Genomic DNA, 13,291 nt, shown 5'->3' on the forward strand with positions numbered 1-13,291 from the left:
CACACGTTTTCTTAACACTTTAGCGTTATCAGGCGCTCGAGAGCGTTACCACTTTTTGTGTTGAGGTCGCACAGCGGACTTGCTGACGATTCACGAGAAAAAATATTTTTATAAACTCTATTTGTTATGCGATCGACTTTGGGATAGTTTGAAAATGTTTGCCATAAAATTTCAGTTTTCTCTAATAGCCGCATAGCCTATTTGGGAAAACGGCATAGCATTGCACCATCGAGGTAAGACCATTGTATTGTTGACACAACAAGTGTAATCGACGTAGTTTTATATTTGGTGCCGGTCTAACGCATCCTTGTGTGACATTTTATACGTATGTTCTTCTAGAACATTCTATTGCGAACACATTGGTACAAAAATAAAATACGTACATCGAAAATCAATGTCAGGACAATGAAGAAGAGTATACAGTTTTCAGTGTTGCTGCTCGAACGCCCGAAACACCGCACTATTTTTTTTAGGTTGAACCTTACCACTGGCTTTCTTGGGACCCATGGCGAGATATATAATAACTTTTATGCTCAAATGACCAAAACCCGACAAAAAAAACATAAATCCTTGTAGAGAATTAAGGCGGGATAGTCAATGGGCTTGGGTAAACTGAGGCGCTATCACCGTGCCACCACGCTCTAGTCGGCCTGTACGCGTATCAGCACCCTCGTATTCTGAGGCAACCTCACCTTCCGAGGCAAATTTTCCGAGCAAATCCTGCTCGTATTCCGAAAAATTCGTATACAGGGACACTCGTTTTCTGAGGTACCGCTGTACCAACATAGATGGAGTGAGATAAAAGATACTGGAGTTAAGTGATGTAATACAGCTGCAGACACTAGACATTGTTGCACTCACAGAGACAAAACTTGAAGATGATATTTTAAATGAGGTCATATTCCCAAGGGGGCTACTCGGTTTGGAGACAGGACAGAAAAATTAGGAAAGGCGGTGGTGTTGCTCTGCTGGCGAAAGAACACCTAAAGATAAACAAAATAATGATTGCCAATCCACGAGAAGTTGACATAATAGCACTAGAGATATGCAATAAGGATGATAAACTAAAGATCATAAATGCATATAGTCCACCGCCAAGCAACACATGGACAAAGGAGAAGCTAGATAATAAACGAGAGGGTCTTATAACAATAATGAGGGAAATTATAGCGAGAGCTGATAAAGATAGTTCACGACTGTTGGTAGTCGGTGACTTCAACTTGAAATCCATAGACTGGGAGGCATATGAAACTAGAACGGAGGATTTTTAGACTTGTAAATTCGTAAACCTCATCCTGGAAACATTCATGTTTTAACATGTTAAATACTGTAAGCTACGAGAATAAGGGAAGGGGATGTTCTCTCCATGCTGGATTTGATATTTACCAGGAAAAAGGAAGAGATATTTGACATTCAGTATCTCCCTCCCTTGGTTAAAAGTGACCATGTCTTTTTGGGAATAAAGTATGCAATGCATTATAATTTGGAAGAAAATGAGGTTGAAGCAGTTGAAAAGCCTGATTTCAGGAGAGGTCATTATGGGAAACTCAGACATTTCTTTAACGAATTTGACTGGAAAGACTTGATGTTAGGACATGAAGTACATGAGATGTATGTCAAGTTTTTGTTTAATACATATATGATAAAGGCACAAAAAAATTTATACCAATGCAGAGATGCAGAACTAGGAAACAGGATTGGTTCGACAGAAATTGCGAGAGGGCCAGAGACCAAAAGACACAAAAATGGAATCAATATAGGAAGAGGCCAAACCCCCAAACATACCAGCGATGCAAAGATGCGAGAAACAACTACACGACAGTAAGGAGAGAGGAAGAAAGAAATTTTGAAAAAGGGATTGCGGACAAATGTATCCACTCAATTTAACGGCCTATATGGGGCTGTACCCTGGTCGTTATTTCCGGAGTTCTGGTATTTCCGAAGTTAAGATGTCGGTAATTTTTCAAGTAACATTCAGGTAGGATATACTTTATACTGTATAACAAGTGGACCACACAACAAGTGAACCATATAAACCAAACACCTCCTTCCCTCCCCTCCCTCAATGTCTTCCACCCCCTCCCTCAATGTCTTCCCTCCCCTTCCTCATTATCTTCTATCCCCTTCCTCATTATCTTCCATCCCCTCCCTCATTATCTTCCACCCCTCCCTCATTATCTTCCACCCCCTCCCTCATTATCTTCCACCCCCTCCCTCATTATCTTCCATCCCCTCTCTCATTATCTTCCATCCCTTCCCTCATTATCTTCCATCCCTTCTCTCATTATCTTCCATCCCCTCCCTCATTATCTTCCATCCCCTCCCTCATTATCTTCCACCCCCTCCCTCATTATCTTCCACCCCCTCCCTCATTATCTTCCACCCCCTCCCTCATTATCTTCCACCCCCTCCCTCATTATCTTCCACCCCCTCCCTCATTATCTTCCACCCCCTCCCTCATTATCTTCCACCCCCTCCCTCATTATCTTCCATCCCCTCCCTCATTATCTTCCACCCCCTCCCTCATTATCTTCCACCCCCTCCCTCATTATCTTCCACCCCCTCCCTCATTATCTTCCACCCCCTCCCTCATTATCTTCCACCCCCTCCCTCATTATCTTCCACCCCCTCCCTCATTATCTTCCACCCCCTCCCTCATTATCTTCCATCCCCTCCCTCATTATCTTCCATCCCCTCCCTCATTATCTTCCATCCCCTCCCTCATTATCTTCCACCCCCTCCCTCATTATCTTCCACCCCCTCCCTCATTATCTTCCACCCCCTCCCTCATTATCTTCCACCCCCTCCCTCATTATCTTCCACCCCTCCCTCATTATCTTCCACCTCCTCCCTCATTATCTTCCACCCCCTCCCTCATTATCTTCCATCCCCTCTCTCATTATCTTCCACCCCCTCCCTCATTATCTTCCACCCCCTCCCTCATTATCTTCCATCCCCTCCCTCATTATCTTCCATCCCCTCCCTCATTATCTTCCACCCCCTCCCTCATTATCTTCCATCCCCTCTCTCATTATCTTCCACCCCCTCCCTCATTATCTTCCACCCCCTCCCTCATTATCTTCCATCCCCTCCCTCATTATCTTCCACCCCCTGTGGGACATTTGGGGCTTGACTCTATTTATTTAATTATTAAAGTAATGAAATCAATTACGAAGGACCACCCGCTTTTATAGTAAAGAGGGAAACTAATAAAATGTGATCATTTGAAATGCCTAGAGGAACCAGTAACTATGGTTAAATACTAGAAAATATAATCACTTGAATAATTAATGGGCTGTAGAAATAATTTACTTGAATCAAAGCCTCAAACACCTACATTGGGGGGTTATTGCTAGAACTTCATATATGTCTAGGAACTAGTGTGGTTCGTACACCAGTTCATTGTGTAATAACCTAATCTTATGACCAATTAGAGATCAATAGTAAATTTGTCACCAATAAGAATATAGATCATGAATATCAGAAATTAATAATTATAATAAAAACGTGTTACTTCCAGTGCACAGTATTCTATAATGACAATCAAATACAGATAATTGAACAATAAAGAAATACGAAAAAAGTCTTAGCTTGAAGACGTTTCCAAAGACCTCAGTCACGAATCATCCTCGGAATCTCGGAATTCTTCGTAGAACACTGGGAGATGAATAACACGGGTAAAGTAACAGCTCGGGAAATTCCTCACACGCAAGCTGTAAATTAAGATATATTACGTAGCAACATATTAGGCTACTAAATATCTATATTCAAGAAATTGGGAATGGAGAGTAATAAAATATACTACATGTGTTTTATTTATGTCGCTCGGTGTGACGACAAGCTACCCTGCTATATACAATCTCTAATGATGCATCAAAAGGGAGTTATATGTGTACTTAGCTAATAGGGCACTATATAAGTTGAAGCTTGCCGAAACTCGCGTCCCAGGCTCTAGCGTCACAATGGCGAACACGTGGTGGCTAGCTTGGTCTAGATGTCGACGTGCTTCTCTGGCCGGTCACGATTGGATCACGCAGAAACAAATTGACAAGTTCCGGGCTGAATGGTCAGGTTAAATCTTGCTGACGATTCACCACAACGTATCTAGACACTGACACCAAACGAGTTGCTCAATTCCACAACAAGTCTTCACGCCGCACTCAGGCGCCTTCCTCTCACACCGACGCCTCCACACGTTCTAGCCTTAATGGCGTCTCTCCCTGCCCCGCGTCCCGCATTCGCCATACAAATTATTCACTACGAATAATATTATTTCTCGCAGTTGTGGCTAAAATGCTTTGATAAAGACTGGGTTATAATTCTAGGGAGTTAAATATTATTACTTTCTCGTTTTACGATAGTAAACGAGAAATGGAGATGAATCTAATTCTCTCCATGGCATTCACGCGTGACGTTAAATTTATTACCAGTTAACAGTTTTAACTAGAAACTCTCGATTTGGCATTATTTGGGAGTCATGTTATCGGTAAATAATTATCACACAGAATACTGTTGTTTTTAGAGAATCAAACTCGATTCTCTAACACACTGGATATAAATGTGTTTTATTTTGGTAGAATCTGACGCAATACTGGTGTCTGGTTGCGTAAGAATTCTAGCAATATTGTACAGATACAATTATTAGTTCATGTGAACCCTACTGTTGGTTAATTTTAGTTACTACAGTAATTAGTTGATTTTAGTAATAATTAATAATAATACAACTGTATTGTATTAGTGTTGGAAATTTCCAACACCCCCCTCCCTCATTATCTTCCACCCCCTCCCTCATTACCTTCCATCCCCTCCCTCATTATCTTCCATCACCTCCCTCATTATCTTCCATCCCCTCCCTCATTACCTTCCATCCCCTCCCTCATTATCTTCCATCCCTCCCTCATTATCTTCCACCCCCTCCCTCATTACCTTCCATCCCCTCCCTCATTATCTTCCATCCCCTCCCTCATTATCTTCCATCCCCTCCCTCATTACCTTCCATCCCCTCCCTCATTATCTTCCACCCCCTCCCTCATTACCTTCCATCCCCTCTCTCATTACCTTCCATCGCCTCCTCATTATCTTCCATCCCCTCCCTCATTATCTTCCACCCCTCCTCATTATCTTCCATCCCCTCCCTCATTATCTTCCACCCCTCCCTCATTATCTTCCATCCCCTCCCTCATTATCATCCATCCCCTCCCTAATTATCTTTCATCCCCTCCCTCATTATCTTCCATCCCCTCCCTCATTATCTTCCATCCCCTCCCTCATTATCTTCCATCCCTCCCTCAATGTCTTCCATCCCCTCCCTCATTATCTTCCATCCCCTCATTATCTTCCATCCCCTCCCTCATTATCTTCCATCCCCTCCCTCAATGTCTTCCATCCCCTCACCTCATTATCTTCCATCCCCCTCCCTCAATGTCTTTCCATCCCCTCCCTCATTATCTTCCATCCCCTTCCTCATTATCTTCCATCCCCTTCCTCATTATCTTCCATCCCCTCCCTCACTGCGTTCCTCATAACATGAGAACAGCAGGTGATGGAGGAAGGAGCTACTAATGGGGTCGAGGGAGCTACTATAGGGGTCGAGGCCTGGCTACTCAGACATATCTGTCAGCGCCTGCTCGCAGATGCCAGCTGTGCATAATTCATAAATAAAACTATATTTGTTTAATTAACAAATTGGAAACTATAAAACATGTTATTGATTAATAATGTATAGTTATATACGAAAATGTCATTCAGAGTCATTCAGATGACTCTGACTCAAATGTTGAACCCTCCAGCGATTCAGTTGATTCTGAAAATCGCATGAACTACAAACTGAAATGAGTATTTTGATACCAGAATGAACACTGTATCACATAAACTGCCGTAAGTAGACTCGAACCTTCGTAGATTTTTTTTTGGGTGTAGCGTGTGTGTGCATGATTGTCCCAAACGGGTTGCAGGTGGGTGACTTTAGCCGTTTATACTGGTAATGCTTCCCCCATATCATGTATTATTATATGCATATGTCTGTTTAGGGTATTTTATTCCGATCAATGTACAACCAAAAATAACTGTGTGCAACAAGTATAAACTTGACAAACATAACAACAGTAAAAACATTTCGTGTGTGTTTGATGCTCACTGATATGTTCCAGCGTTGTTTTATATTTGGCGCCTATCCTATCTTACGCTTTGTTGATCTTTTTTACCTACGGGCTCATAGAACATTCTATTGCGAACACATTGGCACAAAAATGAATGACGTATATAGAATAATAATGTCAGGACAGTGAAATAAGTATAAACTTTCAAAGCGCCATATCGCACATGTGTCGTTGCGTCACCGATACCAGGTAACAGTTCCGCCACTTCCCACACTCTTGCGGGTGGGCCGCGACCATTATTCTATGTTTATATTCATATCACCGTGTTAGGAATTTCATTGCGAGTCCATTGATACCAAAATTAACGCTGTAGGACAAGTGTGGAGGTGATAACAATCCCAAGAGTAAAAACATTTTGTTGCTGTTGGGCGCTCACGGCGAGTCATCTACGTAGGCTTTTATTTGGTGCTGGTATCCCTATACCTTTCGTGACCTTTTTACTGATGTTCTTCTAGAGAATTTATTGCGAACACGTTGGTACCAAAATGAAATACGTAGCTCGAGAACTAAGGTCAGGAGAGTAAAAAGAGTATACACATTTTTGTTTTGACGCTTAAGCGACAAAAACGCCGCGCGCACATATCGCTTTTTTTTTAACCTTTTTAACCTTTTTTTTCGCCAGGCGGGCGAAAGTGTTAATAACTGCTTGTAGTTTTTCAATATCTCAGCAGAGGTAATTTTCATGTTGATTTTTGTGTCATCTACAAAGGATGATACAAAGCTGTGCCTTGTATTTGAGTCTATATCTGATATGAGAATAAGGAAAAGCATTGCTGCAAGGACTGTACCTTGAGGTACTGAGCTTTTAACTGTGCTTGAACTCGATTTTATATGGTTGACTGTTACTCTTTGTGTTCTGTTTGACAGAAAACTGAGTATCCAGTGTCCTACTTTACCAGTTATTCCCATTGACCTCATTTTGTGTGCTATCACTCCATGGTCACACTTACCGAATGCCTTTACAAAAGTCCGTGTATACCACATCTGCATTCTGTTTTTCTTCAAATGCCTCAGGGATTTTGTCGTAATGGTAAAGTAGCTGTGATAGGCACGATCTTCCTGCTCTAATTCCATGTTGGCCTGGATTGTGGAGGTCATTGGTTTCCATGAGGCTAGTGACCTGACTCCTAATCACTCTCTCAAATACTGTACTTTTATTATGTGGGACATTAGTGCAACTGGTCTATAGTTCTTTGCCAATGCTTTGCTCCCTCCCTTGTGTAGAGGGACTATGTCTGCTGCTGTAAGCGCATCTGGTTATCTCCCCCGTGTCCAAGCTCTTCCTACCGTACTATACTGAGCGCCTGTGCTACTGGTACCTTGCATTTCTTTACAAATATTTAATTCCCAGAGTCCATTCCATTCCCCAGGGCTGAATGCATTGGCATGTTTTCAATTTCCATTTCAATATCTGCTACACTCATGTTCATATCAGCTATATTTACAGGGGTTTGGATATCACACATAAAGAAGTTGGCCAGATCTTCCACTTTCATGCTGTTTCTGTGGAGGAGCCCCTATGGCTCCCTGGAGCTTAACAGGCTGATGTATGTTATATTAGACCGGGACATTAGCTGAGGAGTTCAGACCTACCAGGGACCAGATCCAGAACCTGGCCCCTTCAGAGAGGTTTAAGGAAGCAATGGCCCTGGAAAACCCCCTTGTGGTTGGGGTTTTCCTTATCTGCCATCGACCGGGGTTAGGCACCCAGAAAGGTAGGCATAACAAAACAAACCCCACATGGTGAAAAACTAAAACAAAAAAACGAACAGAGAGGTAGAAACTCACTACAATCCCATGGAAACAAGCAAACGAGCAAACATCACACTTTACTGCCGCACCGATCGTCCACGCAGCCCTCCCCGCCCTGAGAGGGGGAGGAGGGAGCTCCGGACCTTCCGCGCCGGCTGCCTAGCATCAGTTCGTAAGCTAATGTCAACCGAGATAGATGCTTCTCTGGCCTGTTTCCTAGGCGGTGTTTGCCTTGTGTGGCGTTCACTGCCGTGTGTTGTGTTGTGCGGTGGCCAGGTGTTCCTCATCAGTACCGGGGTTGCATGTGCTTAGGGGCTTCCTTCCCTAAGCGCCCTGTGAGTACTGCCCCTGTGTGACAGGGTTATCTTCCCTGGGGCATTCGGGAACCATTCCCGTAGAGGTTCTTGCTGCTCGGCATTTGCCTCGCCCTTGGGGGCAGCTGGGGCTTGGGGCCCTTGTTTTGGCCCTGGGTAGGGACTGGTAATGTGCTGGTTAGGGCGTCAAGGTGTTGCGCGACCTGCCACCTAAGCGGCGACCGCTTCCTGTTGCCTCCGGAGGCGGTGTACTTTTGCGGGGATTTTCTTTTGTTTTTATTTTTCATTTGCCTGGTGGGGGTCTGCCTAGTGTGGCTATAGTTCCACTGGTAGTGTTTGGTGGCCCTCTGCTAGACTCCTGTGGATTGTACACGTCGCAGGGGTTTTCAGTGTTGTCCTTTACCATCTTGTTATTTTGAGTTTCTTAACCGGTTAGCAACACCTTGCCCGGGCTTCCCATAGCATATCCCTATGGGCCCTGGAAACCCCTGTCTTCCGGGTTCCAACATGTCTTGTACGGGATCGTTGGTTGCTGTGCCCTTGTCTCCTGGTGAGTCGCCACTTTTACCTCCGTCATGTTGCCTGTTGTCACTGACACCTTGACCCGGAGTCCTGCAAGATATATTCTCTGCTTGTTCTCCAGTACTCTCCTGATGTTATTACTGTTCAGAGTACAGGCGGCATCCGTGTTGCAAGCTAGGTTATGTTGCTACAACTCGCTAGGTTGGTTTCCCACTCGGATGCCCCGAGGCCGCCCCGTTTGGTTAGGCGCTGTTCGCCCCTTTCCCACCCTGTTCCCGGCTCCGGACTGTCTGTGGGTTTCAGGGTCGGGACAGGGTTTAGTTGGTGCCGAGACTCGGGCGGTTTTTGGGGGCTGCCCCGTTCGGGTTGGGAACGGAGGTTTTCGAGCCTGTTCCTCCTGCGAAGGCTTCTGGGTCTTACCAGCGGCCCTTTCTTGCTGCCTTTCCCATGGACTCTTCCTTTTCTTTAAGGGCGGAGGGCTTGGAAGACGGCTCTGCCCCAGGACCTCTGTTGCAGGTTCCTCTGGCTGAGGGGGTATGCCTGCTAGCAGTTCTGGGGCGGTTTGCCCCTGCCTGCGTTTTCTGCTTCTGGGCGGAGTTTTTTCGCCCATCCAGTCTGCTTGCTTCCCACTTTTGCTGGCGTGTTTTCGTATCTTTAGCGTCGGTCACAGCCCTCTGTTCTGATGGCCATTTTCTTCTGCAGTTTCCCGGCGTGGTCACCAGGGCTGCATTGCAGTTTATTTACATGCGTCTGGGTGTGCGAGCGAGCGTCTTAGGCGCGTTTTTCACCTTTTTAGGGGGTTTTATTCTCCTGTTGTCATTTCTTTGCTTTTCTGGGGTTTTATTCTCCTGTTGTCATTTCTTTGCTTTTCTGGGGTTTTCTGCCCGTTTCCTGTTCCTCTGGGAATGTTTGAGTGTTGATTTTACACCGGGTTTTCCGTTTTTTTCTGTTTTGGGTCTGGGCCCTAGGGTTTGGGCTCAGTGTCCCTGTCTGTTATGCTTGCTCCTACACCTTGTCCCTCGGTTTTCGGTCTGTTTTGACCGTTTCCCTGGAGGTTCTGTCTGGGGGCTGTGCTTTGCCTTTCTGCGGTGTATCTCCGGTGTATAGCCGGCGCGGTAGGTCCGGGGCTTCCCCCTTTCCCTCTCGGGACGGGGAGGGCTGCGCAGACGATCGGTGCGGCAGTAAAAGTGTGATGTTTGCTTGTTTCTTTGGGATTGTAGGGAGTTTCTACCTCTCTGTTCGGTTTTTTGTTTTAGTTTTTTACCATGTGGGGTTTGTTTCGTTATGCCTACCTTTCTGGGTGCCTAACCCCGGTCAATGCCAGATAAGGTAAATCCCAACCACAAGGGGGTTTTCCAGGGCCATTGCTCCCTGAAACCTTTCTGAAGTTGCCAGGTTCTGGCACTGGTAGGTCTGAAACTATTTAGCTAATGTCCCGGTCTAATATAACATACATTAGCCCGATAAGCTCCAGGAAGCCTCCAGGGCTCACCCAGAAAATGGCGTTTCATTACATTCAACTCTGGTTTTTTTGGAGTGCTAAACATGTCCTCATACTGCTTTTTTTAGGATTTCACTGATTTTTTTGTCATTCTCAGTGTATGAACCTTCATTTGTACGAATGGGTCCAATACTGGCAGTGGTTTTTGCTTTTGATTTTGCATATGTAAAGAAATATTTTAATATTTTGGGTTTTTCTTTATTGAATTGATCTCTGTTCTAATTTCCTTTCTTCAGTCTGATACGAATGCTTCAGTCTCTGTTAGATTTCTTCAATTTCCCTGTTTAAATTATTCCTTCTATATATGGAGAGGCATGTCTGTTTAAGTATTTCTTAATTTTTTTCTTCTTTTGTCGTCTGCGTTCTCTTTCTACGTTGGACCTCTTTCTGGCTTTCCTCAAAGGCACATGTTCCAGACAGACTTCATATGTTTCAGAAGTTAGTTTTCAATTCCTTGTGTAGGATTTTTATTACTTAGAACAGTTTTCCTATTGAATGTTTGTAAGGGTCCTGTTTATTTTCTCCCAGTCTATCCTTTTAATATTAAAATTAAATTTACTGAATAGCTCTTCTCGATTGTTATTTCTCTTGGGCATACTACTGTTATTAATGTTAGTTTGCACCTCAATGATCTTGTGGTCCGAGTTTGTAGTGTCTGAGATTGTAATGTCTCTGATTAGCTCCTCATTGTTCGTGAATATCAGGTCCAGCGTGTTGCCATTCCTAGTTGGTTCTGTAATCTGCTGATTGAGCGAGAATTTGTCATAGAATCTCAGTAGTCCTCTGACCTGTGATTGGTTGTTTCGAGATTGATTTCCTGTTATAATGCTATTGTTTTACTATTCTCCATTTTAAACTTGTTAGATTGAAGTCTCAAAAAAATTGGCATTGAATGTACAGTAATGAAACCCCATTTTCTGGGTGAGACCTGGAGGCTCCCCAGAGCTATACTGGGCTAATGTGTATATATTAGACCGTGGCAACAGTCAATCGAAGGAGTTCTAGGCCTACCGGGGAACAGAGCCAGAACCTGGCCCCCTCAAGAGAGCCACGAGGAGAAATGGCCTAAAGACATCCCATTGTAATTGGAAGCAGTCTTTGTCTGCCATCTACCAGGTCAGGCACACAGAAAGGTAGGAACTCCAAAATAAACTACTACTAGTCAAAAATTGCAAACTGAAAGCCGAGCTAGCAAACAGAACTCCCCAATCAAAAACAAGGAAACAAACCTGACATCACCACAACCACCGCGCATCCGTTTGTGCAACCCCCCCTCCCTCCCCGGGGGGGGGGCCCTTACCTCCACGCCGGCAACTCTCCTCAGTTCAGAGGCTAAGTATCAAAAACACGAAAAACCAACGACTAGAGGGGGGGCAGGGAATGCCGGGGAGCCTCCAGGTCTTGCCCAGGAAATGGCATTTCATTTCATTCAACACTGGTTTTCTATGGAGAACCCCTTTGGCTCCCTGGAGCTACCTAACCAAAGGTAAGAAGAAAATGGACTTACCCGGGAGGCAGTCGTCACTCTCTCCTCAACTCGAAGTAGAGACAACTGGCTGCAACCTGCGACCCAAGACTATACATGCCCGAGAAGGGCCATGAACATTAACAAGGTACCGTGCAGCCAGGACCCTGTTCGACCTCCAAAAGCCCTGTGCCCGAATGAAAGCCCAGGACATATTATAAAAAACAGCAGCCAAAGCTACAAACTTACGAATGCCCTGGGCACAGGGATAGACAGCAGGCTGGCTGGACCAAATAATCCTGCGGACAACCCAGGAGACCCGTGCCTTGGAATAGAAAGGAAGGGAAACCAGGTCAACCCAAAGCGCGTCCTCTGCCAAGGAGGCCGTGGCGCACAAAGAATGGGGAGGAGCACAACTGGACACACAACATGATGCATCCCCGGCTGAAACCAACCAACCAAGCATCAACAACACAAGGAGCTCTTTGGAAAGCAGCAGACTCATTCATCGCCAGGAAAGATGGAGACGGCTGCAAAGGAAGAACGACCACTAGGACCAAATGAGCAGAAACCCCTGTGCCGGAGGAGAGCATGAAGCTCTCTGACCCGACCCCCAGAGGCCTATTCCAACAAGAAAAGAGCCTTAGAAAAACAGTCCTGACTTGAAGGGGCCACCACAAACCGAGAAGAGAGAAAGAGAGCACCTGGTCCAACGACCAGGATAGCATAAGCGGCGCATGAGCAGGCCGGAGGTGAAACAACGCCCGATAAAGCTTGCGGAATGGAGCAGAAGTGATATCCACCCTAAATGCAAGCTGCAGCGACTCCGCCAGCAGCGCTCGATACGAGACTACAGTATTTGGCATAAGAATATGGTCCTGAAACAACCAAGAGAGAAAGGACAAAACAACTTGACCAGAAGTCGAAGACAACTGCTGCAAAGACAAAGTGCCGAAAGGACTGCCAGGAAATTTCATACTGCCGTCGAGACGAAACTCGCAGGTGGGACACCATCAACTAAGCCACCTGATCACCATACAAGTGGTGATAAACCTGCGTCAAAAAGACCAGACACGAAGAGCAGAGGAGAATATCGAACTGAAGCCACGTACCGAACTGGACCGATCTGCTGAAAGAGGCGGAGCCGAGGGAAGACCCTTGGGGTCGGACGTCGAGCAAGAAGCGCCTGAAACCAGAGCTGGACTGGCTGGACTGGCCACCAAGGAGCCAACAGGACTACTCTTCCCTGGTAAGTGTCTCCAAGTGAGCCAGGACCCGGAACAACAACCGAACCGGTGGGAAGAGGTACAGGTAATCCCACCTCGACCAGTCCAGCAGATAGGCATCGACACCGACAACCTCGCAGTCTGGGAAGGGCGCCACATACACTGGAAAACACCTCGATCACGCCGATGCGAAGAGGTCCACCTCTATGCGCCCGTACATCCGGCAAAGCCAACTGAACAAGTCGGCGTTGACCTTCCATTCCGAGGATAGGGGAATGAACTGAGACAGGCTGTCCACCAGGACGTTTGACACCCCCTGAACGTGAACCGCCAGGAGAGCCAATCCCCGAGAA

The sequence above is a fragment of the Procambarus clarkii genome, unplaced genomic scaffold (assembly GCF_040958095.1).
Source record: "Procambarus clarkii isolate CNS0578487 unplaced genomic scaffold, FALCON_Pclarkii_2.0 HiC_scaffold_107, whole genome shotgun sequence".
Lineage (NCBI taxonomy): Eukaryota > Metazoa > Arthropoda > Malacostraca > Decapoda > Cambaridae > Procambarus > Procambarus clarkii.